Below are 12,993 nucleotides of genomic sequence, written 5' to 3'. Positions count from 1 at the left end.
ATAGGGAAACTGCATGTTTAGTTTTCAAAGAAACTCTCTCTTTTCTAGAGAGGCCATTCCATTTTACATTCCCACCAGTAATATGTAAATGATCCAGTTTCTCCTCATCCCTGCCAGCATTCGTGTTGTCACAATTTTTTTTTTTTTAATTTTAGGAATTCTGCTGGTTGTGTAGTGGTAGCTTATGGTGGATTTAATTTGCATTTCCCTAATGGTTAATGATGTTAAACATTTTTCCAGGGACTTCCCTGGTGGTCCAGCGGTAAAGACTCTGCACTCCCAATGCAGGGGGCCCAGGTTCGATCCCTGGTTGGGGAACTAAGATCCCACATACCGCAACTAAGCCCGCCTGCCACAACTACTGAGTCAGCGCACCACAACGAAGAGCTTGCATGCCACAATGGAGACCCAGCACAGCCACAGTTAAAAAAAATTTTTTTCCATGTGCCTATCTGCCATCACTACATCCTTTTTCTAGTGAAATGTCACTTCAGGTATTTTGTCCGTTTTCTTGTTGTATTCTTTCTTCTTATTTCCTTTTTCTTTTCCTTTCTTTCTTCTTTTTTTTTAAACTGTTGAATTTTGAGAGTTCTTTATGCATACTAGTTACTAGTCTTTTGTCACATATGTGGTTTGCAAATACTTTCTGCCCCTCTTAACATCCTTTTTTCATCCTCTTAACATGGTCTTTTGCAGAGTGCAAGTTTTTAATTTTAATGAAGTCCAGTTAATCCTTTTATGGATGATGCCTTTGGTGTCAAGACTAAGAACTCTGTGTTTAGCACTATATGTGGAAGATTTTCTCCTATGTTTTTACCTAAAAGTTTTATAGTTTTACATTGTACTTTTAAGTCCATGATCCATTTTGAGTTAATTTTTATATAAGGTGTGAGGCTAAGGTTGAGGGTTTGTTTGTTTTTAACCTATGAATGTCCAATTACTCCAGCACCATATTTTGAGAAGTCTGTCTTTCCTCCATTGAATTGCTTTTGCACCTTTGTAAAAAAATCAATTAGGCATATATGTGGAGATCTATTTCTATCTATCTATCATCTATCTATCTATCTATCTATTTCTGGATACTCTATTCTATTGATCTAGTGTTTATCCTTCTGCCAATAGCACACAGTCTTGATTACTGTAGCTACTTAATAAATCTTGAAATTAAGTAGATGAATTCCTTCCATTTTTTCTTATTTAAAATTGTTTGTTATTCTAGCTTCTTTGCCTTTCCATATAAATTTTATAAAAACCTTGCCCATGTCTACAAAAAAATCTTTGTGTGATTTTGATAGAAACTGCATTAAACTTATATATCACTTTAGAGATGAGTGGCATCCTTATTGTGCTGAGCCTTCCAATCCATTCATGCAATGTCTCTCCATTTACTTAGATCTTCTTTGATTTCTTTCATTAGTGCTTTGAGTATTCAGCACACAAGCCCTCTCATGTTTTGTTAGATTTCTGCTTAAGTATTTCATTTTTTGAACAATTTAAAATGGTATTTTAATTTCAGTGTTCACATGGTCATTACTAGCATATAGAAATATAATTGATTTTGTTATGTGGATCTTGTATCCTGAAAACTTGCTGAACTCACTTATTAGTTTTAGAAGGGTTTTTTGGGTAGATTCTTTGGAATTTTAGGCAGACAATCATATCATTTGCAAATAGTGCCATTTTTGTTGCTTTCCTAAAATCGTTTTTGTGTTTGTTTTTTTTGTTTTTGTTTTTGTTTTTTTTTTGCGGTACACGGGCCTCTCACCGGTGTGGCCCTTCCCGCCGTGGAGCACAGGCTCCAGACGCACAGGCCCAGCGGCCATGGCCCACGGGCCCAGCTGCTCCGCGGCATGCAGGATCCTCCCGGACCGACACATGAACCCACGTCCCCTGCATCGGCAGATGGACTCTCAACCACTGCACCCCCAGAGAAGTCCCCTAAAATCTTTATTCCTTTAATTTCCTTTTCCTGCCTTAATGCTCTGACTAGAACTTCCTGCAGTATGTTGACTAAGAGTGATGAAAGTGGAAATACTTGCCTTGTTCCTGAAATTTGGGAGAAAGCATTTGGTCTTTCTCCAGTAAGTAAAATGTTAGCTGTAGACTTTTTCTATCAAATTGAGGAAGTTCCCTTCTCTTCCTTTTTTTCTAAGAGTCTTTATCAAGAATGGATGTTGAATTCTGTCAAATGCTTTTCCTGAAATGATTGATATGACTGAGTGATTTTTCTCCTTTAGATTGTTAAAGTGGATTACAGTAATTGATTTTCAAATGTTGAATCAACCTTGCATCCTGGGAATAATCTCCACTTTGTTGTAGTGTATAATTCTTTTTATATAGTGCTGAATTCTATTTTCTAATATTTTGTTAAGGATTTTGCATGTATATTCATGATGAATATTGGTTTGCAGTTTTCTTTTTTGTACTATTTTTATGTGTTTTTGGTATCAGGGGAATACTAGTTTCATAAAATGAATTGGTAAGTATTCTCTCTTATTTTCTGGAAGAGATTGTGTAGAATTGGTGTTAATTCTTTAAATATTTTGTAGACTTTTCCAGTGAAACTACCTGGGCCTGAAGCTTTCTTTTGGGGGGAGTTTTTATCAGTTTCCTTAATAGTTATAGGGCTAGCTACTCAAGTTATCTGTTTCATCTTAAGTAAGTTGTGACAGTTTGTGTTTTTTTAGGAATTGGTCTTTTTTCATCTAAGTTGTCAAGTGTATGTGCGTAGAGTTGTTCTTAGTATTTCCTTATTTTTCTTTTGATCTCTGCAGGGTCTATAGTGATAACCTCAATTTCATTCCTGATATTGGTAATTCATGCCTTCTCTCATTTTTGCTTTGTCTTCCTAGTTTTGTCAATTTTAGCAATCTTTTCAAAGAACCATCTTTGTTTCACTGATTTTTTTTTCTAGAGATTTTTCTGTTTTCAATTTCATTGATTTCTCTTCTTGTCCATATTATTTCCTTTCTTCTTCTTGCATTGAGTTTATTTTACTCTCTTTCTAGGTTCTTGAGGTCCTTGAGAGCTTAGATTGTTGATCTGGGATTTCTCCCTCTTTTCTAATGTATGCATTTAGTGCTAAAATTTCCCTCTCAGCACTGCTCTAACTGCATTCCACAAATTTCTATATATTTTTTTTTTATTTGAATTCAGTTCAATGTATTTTTTAAAATTTTTATCTAGGTAAAGGCAATTTACAATATTATGTTAGTTTCAGGTGTACAGCAAAGTGATTCAGTTATATATATATTTTCAGATTATTTTCCATTATAGGTTATTACAAGATATTGAATATAGTTCCCTGTGCTATACAGTAAATCCTTCTTGCTTATCTGTTTTATATATAGTAGTTTGTATCTGCTAATCCATAATCCTAATTTATCCCTACCACCCCCTTCTTTCCCCTTTGGTAACCATAAGCTAGTTTTCTACACCTGTGCTGTACAATGTATTTTTTTATTTCTCTTGTGACATCTTTGATCCATGAATTTTTTGTTAGTACTATGCTGTTTAGCTTCTAATTGTTTAAAAATCTCACTGTTATCTTTTTGTTCTTGATATCTAGTTTGATTCCATTGTGTTCAAAGAAGAAACTCTTCATGATTTTAATTCTTAAATTTGTTGAGGCTTGTTTTATGGCCCAGGGTATTGTCTATCCTCGCATATCTTGATATATTCTGTTAGGGCTTGGAAGGAATGTGTAATTTTGCTGTTTTTGGGTGGAATGTCCTAAAATGTCAATGAAATCCTGTCAGTTGTTGTTTTCCTCTTTATCCTCGCTGATTTTCTGTCTAGCTCTATCACTTGTTGAGAAAGGAGTATTGAAGTCTTCAACTCCAAGTGTGGATTTGTCTACTTCTCCTCTCAGCTCTATCAGGTTTTGTTTTGTTTTGTTTTTTTAGCTCTATCAGTTTTTGCTTCATATAGTTTGCAGCTTTGTTGTTGGTATGTATACATTTAGGATTGTTACACTTTCTTGGTAGATAGGTCCCATTATCACTGTGTAATGTCCCTCTTTGTCCCTGGTAAAATTGCTTGTTCTGAAGTCTACTTTATCTGATATTAATATAGCCACTCCTGCTTTCTTTTGATTGCTATCTGCATAGGAGTTATATTTTCTAAAAAGCTTCTTTAAAATGGAAAATAGATGATGAGAATTCTAGTTAAATACATTTTAAAAATAGAGTAAACTTTTAGTTTTCCATAGTGAAAAGAACCCGAAATTGCAAAGACCAAGCAGCATTGCTGAATTTACTTATTTTACTCCCCATGTGCTCTCTTGTGGGTGAACAAATTAATTTTAAAAAAAAGAAATGAATCCTAGTAACTTTGATATGCCTGATTCAAAGCTGACTTATACCAATCCTTGTAGAATTTATGTCAAAGAACAGAACTACAGTCAGAGGTCTTCTCCTAATATGTATTTTATGGTGATGATTCTCCCAACCTCTAGAATTTTGCTGGATTTCCCCAGGCTTCACATTCACAAAAGATCTTGAATATAGAATTTCAATATTTTTTCCAAATGAAACCATACATATAACCACAGAGCAACAAAACTGAAAGAGGCTTATCCAGGAAGTTTAAACTTGTGGTCCATTACTGGACCACATTGCTGATTCTGTGTTGTGAATTAATATTTTTATGAATTCTGTAATTATCTTCTAATTAGTACAATTATAGTAAATTTTATTATTTCTTATTTTTTGTATTAAAATGGCCAATTTTTAAAATGTAGATATTTAAAATATGCTTTAATTTTTGTGGCCCCGTTCAGACATTGCTTCATTTTATGAAGAAATGGCCCCATTCAGACATTTCTTCACTTAACTTACCAGGAATCCTAAAAAATGGCATTAACAGAGTTATCTTTTGATGGCTCTGGTGAGTCCTGAGTCCTTTGAGTATAGTATGCCCTGATCTAGGATGACTGGATTCATATTAGCTGATTATTTAGGCTTTTATCTAGAAAGAAACAGAGCCCAGCTATTTTCCCCTTGTGTTGGAACAGCACCCTGGAAGAATCAAGGGTTGCTTTCTACCCACCCTCATGAAACATCAGGCTGGGATGCTGATCTACCAATTCAAATAAACCATTTAACAAAACTAAAATGTATCACATCTTGTCCTTTATGTCTGTAATAGCAGGCAGATTCCCAAACTAAATAAAAATACAAAGTAGACATTTTATCACCTTTTCTGGAAAGCCAAAAGCTTTCTCAAAATCCACTTGAAAGCTGATGCCACGACTGTGTAATATAAATACAGGCCAAGGACCAAGTTCCGGTCCTTTGAGATGGGAATTTTTTTGGTGAATCTAGATATTTAAAAAATTCATATCCTCCAAATTATGGAGGATAGAGGAAAATGTCAGGAGAGTTAATGGCATTACAAAATTGAACACTGTCATGAGTTAAAAGACGAAAAGAAAAATCCGTCCACAACACAACTGACGTTCATGCCATTCCCCTGTTCACTCACTGGAGGTGACAGCCCGAGGCAGCACTGTGATCAAAGAGAAAGGTGGAGGGCTTCCCCGGTGGTGCAGTGGTTAAGAATCCGCCTGCCAATGCAGGGGACACGGGTTCGAGTCCTGGTCCAGGAAGATCCCACACGCCATGGAGCAACTAAGCCCATGCACCACAACTACTGAGCTTGCGCTCTAGAGCCCGTGAGCCACAACTATTGAAGCCCACACATCTACAGCCCATGCTTCGCAACAAGAGAAGCCACCACAATGAGAAGCCTGTGCATCACAACAAAGAGTAGCCCCCACTTACCTCAATTAGAGAAAGCCTGTGCACAGCAACAAAGACCCAACTCAGCCATAAATAAATAAATATATTAAAGAAAAAGACAAAGGTGGAATTATGTGTGGGTTATATGTTACCATCTTCATATTGGCATGGTCTGGCAGAGCCATATATAGGTGTTATGATGGGATTCAAGCCTTGAAATCATGATATTTGTGATCAGGATTAATGGAGGTTTTCATGTTATCCACTGCTACTTTAAAAACAATAAAACAGAATCCTTCTGAGACTTAAAAGATAAATATTAAAAGAGCAAATGGGTACAGAAATCTCATTAACTGATTACTTAGGATCACTTCTCTCAAACCACTGACATATTAATTTGAAGCAAAGTTTAAATTGTTTTGTTATGGTTTAAATAAGTAATACACTCACATGGGTCAAAAATCAAACAAAGAGCTGTGCAATAAGAATAAAATACCTAGGATCAAACCTACCTAAGGAGACAAAACACCTGTACTCTGAAAACTATAAGACACTGATGAAAGAAATTGAAGATGACACAAACAGATGGAAAGATATACCATGTTCTTGGATTGGAAGAACCAATCTTGTTAAAATGACCATATAACCTAAAGCAATCTACAGATTTAATGCAATCCCTATCAAATTACCAATGGCATTTTTCACAGAACTAGAATAATTTTAAAATTTCTATGGAAACACAAAAGACTCTGAATAGCCAAAACAGTACGGAGAAAAAAGAACAGAGCTGGAGAAATCATGTTCTGGGACTTCAGACTATACTACAAAGCTACAGTCATTAAAGAGTATGGTACTGGCACAAAAACAGACATAGATCAATGGAACAGGATAGAAAGCCCAGAAATAAACCCACACACCTATGGTCAATTAACCTACAACAAAAGAGGCAAGAATATACAATGGAGAAAAGACAGTGTCTTCAATAAGTGGTGCTGGGGAAACTGGACAGCTACATGTAAAAGAATGAAATTAGAACATTCTCTAACACTATATACAAAAATAAACTCAAAACAGATTAAAGACCTAAATGTAAGACAGGATACTATAAAATTCCCAGGGGAAAACATAGGCAGAACACTCGTCGACATAAATTGCAGCAATAGTTTTTTGGATCCATCTCCTAGAGTAAAAGCAAGAATAAACAAATGGGGCCTAATTAGATTTAAAAGTTTTTGCACAGCAAAGGAAACAATCAACAAAATCAAAAGAAAACCTATAGAACGGGAGAAAATATTTGCAAATGATGAGACTGACAAGGGAGGGAATAATTTCCAAAGTATGCAAACAGCTCATACAGCTCAATAAAAATAAAAAATGGGCAGAACCTAAGTAGACATTTCTCCAAAGACGATATACAGATGGTCAACAGGCACGTGAAAAGATGCTCAATATTGCTAATTATTAGAGAAGTGAAAATCAAAACTACAATGAGGTATCAACTCACACCACTCAGAATGGCCATCATCAAAAAGGCTACAAATAGGGCTTCCAGGAAGATGGCGGAAGAGTAAGACGAAGAGATCACCTTCCTCCCCACAGATACATCAGAAATACATCTACATGTGGAAAAACTCCTACAGAACACCTACTGAACGCTGGCAGAACCTCAGACCTCCCAAAAGGCAAGAAACCCTCCACGTACCTGGATAGGGCAAAAGAAAAAAGAATAAACAGAGACAAAAGGATAGGGACGGGACCTGCACCAGTGGGAGGGAGCTGTGAAGGAGAAAAGGTTTCCACACACTAGGAAGCCCCTTCGTGGGCGGAGACTGCGGGTGGCAGAGGGGGAAACTTCGGAGCCGGGAGGAGAGCGCAGCCACAGGGGTGCAGAGGGCAAAGCGGAGAGATTCCCACACAGAGGATCAGGGCCAACCGGCACTCACCAGCCCGAGAGGCTTGTCTGCTCCCCCGCCGAGGCAGGCAGGGCTGGGAGCTGAGGCTCGGGCTTCGGTCAGAGCGCCGGGAGAGGACTGGGATTGGCGGCGTGAACACAGCCTGCAGGGGGTTAGTGCGCCACGGCTAGCCGGGACGGAGTCCGGGAAAAAATCTGGACCAGCCGAAGAGGCAAGAGACATTTTCTTCCTTCTTTGTTTCCTGGTGCGCGAGGAGAGGGGATTAAGAGCGCTGCTTAAAGGAGCTCCAGAGACGGGCGCGAGCCACGGCTAAAAGCTCGGACCCCAGAGATGGGCATGAGACGCTAGGACTGCTGCTGCTGCCACCAAGAAGCCTGTGTGCAAGCACAGGTCACTAGCCACACCCCCCTTCCGGGGAGCCTGTGCAGCCCACCACTGCCAGGGTCCTGGAATCCAGGGACAACTACCCCGGGAGAGCGCATGTTGCGCCTCGGGCTGGTGCAACGTCCCGCTGGCCCCTGCCGCTGCAGGCCTGCCCCACATAGCGCCCCTCCCTCCCGCCCGGCATGAGTGAGCCAGAGCCCCCGAATCAGCGGCTCCTTTAACCCTGTCTTGTCTGAGCGAAGAACACACGCCCTCCGGTGACCTATACGCAGAGGCGGGGCCAAATCCAAAGCTGAGCCCCTGGGAGCTATGAGAACAAAGAATAGAAAGGGAAATCTCTCCCAGCAGCCTCAGAAGCAGCAGATTAAAGCTCCACAATCAACTTGATGCACCCTGCATCTGTGGAATACCTGAATAGACAACGAATCATCCCAAATTGAGGAGGTGGACTTTGAGAGCAAGATTTATGATTTTTTTCCCCTTTTCCTCTCTTTGTGAGTGTGTATGTGTATGCTTCTGTATAAGATTTTCTCTGCATAGCTTTGGAATCACCATTTGTCCTAGGGCTCTATCCGTCCGTTTTGTTTTTGTTTTTTTAATTTTTTTATCTTAATAATTATTTTTTTATTTTAATAACTTTATTATATTTTATCTTACTCTATTTTACTTTATGTTCTTTCTTTCTTTCCTATTTCCTCCTACTTCTACTAATTCTCTCTACTTTCTCTCCCTTTTATTCTGAGCCGAGTGGATGAAAGGCTCTTGCTGCTCCAGCCAGGAGTCAGGACTCTGCCTCTGAGGTGGGAGAGCCAACTTCAGAACACTCGTCAAGAAGAGACCTCCCAGCCCCACATAATATCAAACGGCGAAAATCTCCCAGAGATCTCCATCTCAACACCAGCACCCAGCTTCACTCAACGACCAGCAAGCTACAGTGCTGGACAACCTATGCCAACCATATAGCAAAACAGGAACACAACCCCACCCACTAGCAGAGAGGCTGCCTAAAATCATAATAAGTCCACAGACACCCCAAAACACACCACCAGACGTGGACCTGCCCACTAGAGAGACAAGATCTAGCCTCATACACCACAACACAGCCACTAGTCCCCTCCACCAGGAAGCCTACACAACCCACTGAACCAACCTTAGCCACTGGAGACAGACATCAAAAACAACGGGAGCTACGAACTTGCAGCCTGCAAAAAGGTGAACCCAATCACAGTAAGATAAGCAAAATGAGAAGACAGAAAAACACACAGCAGATGAAGGAGCAGGATAAAAACCCACCAGACCTAACAAATGAAGAGGAAATAGGCAGTCTACCTGAAAAAGAGTTCAGAATAATGATAGTAAAGATGATCCAAAATCTTGGAAATAGAATGGACAAAATGCAAGAAGCAGTTAACAAGGACCTAGAAGAAATAAAGATGAAACAGACAATGATGAACAACACAATAAATGAAATGAAAAATACTCTAGATGGGATCAATAGCAGAATAAATGAGGCAGAAGAACGGATAAGTGACCTGGAAGATAAAATAGTGGAAATAACTACTGCAGAGCAGAATAAAGAAAAAAGAATGAAAAGAACTGAGGACAGTCTCAGAGACCTCTGGGACAACATTAAACGCACCAACATTCGAATTATAGGGATTCCAGAAGAAGAAGAGAAAAAGAAAGGGACTGAGAAAATATTTGAAAAGATTAGAGTTGAAAACTCCCCTAATATGGGAAAGGAAATAGCTAATCAAGTCCAGGAAGCACAGAGAGCCCCATACAGGATAAATCCAAGGAGAAATACGCCAAGACACATATTAATCAAACTGTAAAACTAAATATACAAAGAAAGCATATTAAAAGCAGCAAGGGAAAAACAACAAATAACACACAAGGGAATCCCCATAAGGTTAACAGCTGATCTCTCAGCAGAAACTCTACAAGCCAGAAGGGAGTGGCAGGACATACTGAAAGTGATGAAGGAGAAAAACCTGCAACCAAGATTACTCTACCCAGCAAGGATCTCATTCAGATTTGATGGAGAAATTAAAACCTTTACAGACAAGCAAAAGCTGAGAGAGTTCAGCACCACCAAACCAGCTTTACAACAAATGCTAAAGGAACTTCTCTAGACAAAAACACAAGAGAAGGAAAATACCTACAATAACGAACCCAAAACAATTAAGAAAATGGGAATAGGAACATACATACTGATAACTACCTGAAATGTAAATGGACTAAATGCTCCCACCAAAGGACACAGATTGCCTGAATGGATACAAAAACAAGACCCATATATATGCTGTCTACAAGAGACCCAATTCAGACCTAGAGACACATACAGACTGAAAGTGAGGGGATGGAAAAAGATATTCCATGCAAATGGAAACCAAAAGAAAGCTGGAGTAGCAATTCTCATATCAGACAAAATAGACTTTAAAATAAAGACTATTACAAGAGACAAAGAAGGACACTACATAATGATCAAGGGATCGATCCAAGAAGAAGATATAACAATTGTAAATATTTATGCACCCAGCATAGGAGCACCTCAATACATAAAGCAAATACTAACAGCCATAAAAGGGGAAATCGACAGTAACACATTCATAGGAGGGGGCTTTAACACCCCACTTTCACCAATGGACAGATCATGCAAAATGAAAATAAATAAGGAAACATAAGCTTTAAATGGTACATTAAACAAGATGGACCTAATTGATATTTATAGGACATTCCATCCAAAAACAATGGAATACACATTTTTCTCAAGTGCGCATGGAACATTCTCCAGGATAGATCATATCTTGGGTCACAAATCAAGCCTTGGTAAATTTAAGAATATTGAAGTTGTATCAAGTATGTTTTCCAACCACAACGCTATGAGACTAGACATCAATTACAGGAAGAGATCTGTGAAAAAAACAAACACATGGAGGCTAAACAATACACTACTTAATAACGGAATGCTCACTGAAGAAATCAAAGAGGAAATAAAAAAATACCTAGAAACAAATGACAATGGAGACATGACAACCTAAAATCTATGGGATGCAGCAAAAGCAGTTCTAAGAGGGAAGTTTATAGCAATACAAGCCCACCTTAAGAAGCAGGAAACACCTCGAATAAACAACCTAACCTTGCACCTAAAGCAATTAGAGAAAGAAGAACAAAAAAACCCCAAAGTTAGCAGACGGAAAGAAATCATAAAAATCAGATCAGAAATAAATGAAAAAGAAATGAAGGAAACAATAGCAAAGATCAATAAAAGTAAAAGCTGGTTCTTTGAGAAGATAAGGAAAATAGATAAACCATTAGCCAGACTCATCAAGAAAAAAAAGGAGAAGACTCAAATCAATAGAATTAGAAATGAAAAAGAAGTAACAACTGACACTGCAGAAATAAAAAAGATCATGAGAGATTACTACAAGCAACTCTATGCCAATAAAATGGACAATCTGGAAGAAATAGACAAATTCTTAGAAATGCACAAACTACCAAGACTGAATAAGGAAGAAATAGAAAATATGAACAGACCAATCACAAACACTGAAATTGAAACTGTGATTAAAAAACTTCCAACAAACAAAAGCCCAGGACCAGATGGCTTCACAGGTGAATTCTACCAAACATTTAGAAAAGAGGTAACACCTATCCTTCTCAAACTCTTCCAAAATATAGCAGAAGGAGGAATACTCCCAAATTCCTTCTACGAGGCCACCATCACCTTGATACCAAAACCAGACAAGGATGTCACAAAGAAAGAAAACTACAGGCCAATATCACTGATGAACATAGATGCAAATATCCTCAACAAAACACTAGCAAAGAGAAACCAACAGCACATTAAAAGGATCATACACCATGATCAAGTGGGGTTTATCCCAGGAATGCAAGGATTATTCAATATACATAAATCTATCAACGTGATAAACCATATTAACAAATTGAAGGAGAAAAACCATATGATCATCTCAATACATGCAGAGAAAGCTTTTGACAAAATTCAACACCCATTTATGATAAAAACCCTGCAGAAAGTAGGCATAGAGGGAACTTTCCTCAACATAAAAAAGGCCATATATGACAAGCCCACAGCCAACATCCTCCTCAATGGTGAAAAACCGAAAGCATTTCCACTAAGATCAGAAACAAGACAAGGTTGCCCACTCTCACCACTCTTATTCAACATAGTTTTTGAAGTTTTAGCCAGGGCAATAAGAGAAGAAAAGGAAATAAAAGGAATCCAAATCGGAAAAGAAGAAGTAAAGCTGTCACTGTTTGCAGATGACATGATACTATACATAGAGAATCCTAAAGATGCTACCAGAAAACTACCAGAGCTAATCAATGAATTTGGTAAAGTAGCAGGATACAAAATTAATGCACAGAAATCTCTGGCATTCCTATATACTAGTGATGAAAAATCAGAAAGTGAAATCAAGAAAACACTCCCATTTACCATCGCAACAAAAAGAATAAAATATCTAGGAATAAACCTACCTAAGGAGACAAAAGACCTGTATGCAGAAAATTATAAGACACTGATGAAAGAAATTAAAGATGATACAAATAGATGGAGTGATATACCAAGTTCTTGGATTGGAAGAATCAACATTGTGATAATGACTCTACTACCCAAAGCAATCTACAGATTCAATGCAATCCCTATCAAACCACCACTGGCATTTTTCACAGAACTAGAAGAAAAAATTTCACAATTTGTATGGAAACACAAAAGACCCTGAATAGCCAAAGCAATCTTGAGAACGAAAAACAGAGCTGGAGGAATCAGGCTCCCTGACTTCAGACTATACTACAAAGCTACAGTATTCAAGACAGTATGGTACTGGCACAAAAATAGAAATATAGATCAATGGAACACGATAGAAAGCCCAGAGATAAACCCACGCACATATGGACACCTTATCTTTGATAAAGGTGGCAGGAAT

General features: G+C 38.2%; 1 non-coding gene across 1 annotated transcript; it reads left to right on the top strand.

The window, feature by feature from the left end:
• Positions 1-245: 245 nt before the first annotated feature.
• TRNAG-CCC (transfer RNA glycine (anticodon CCC)) lies at positions 246-318 on the top strand. The gene has a single exon. It is a non-coding gene; the product is annotated as a tRNA-Gly (tRNA).
• The last annotated feature ends 12,675 nt before the right edge of the window (positions 319-12,993 follow it).

Source organism: Lipotes vexillifer, unplaced genomic scaffold (assembly GCF_000442215.2).
Source record: "Lipotes vexillifer unplaced genomic scaffold, Lipotes_vexillifer_v1.1 scaffold1567, whole genome shotgun sequence".
Taxonomy (NCBI): domain Eukaryota; kingdom Metazoa; phylum Chordata; class Mammalia; order Artiodactyla; family Lipotidae; genus Lipotes; species Lipotes vexillifer.
The sequence above is the reverse complement of the archived record's forward strand: the minus strand, read 5'-3'. Positions and strand labels throughout refer to the sequence as shown.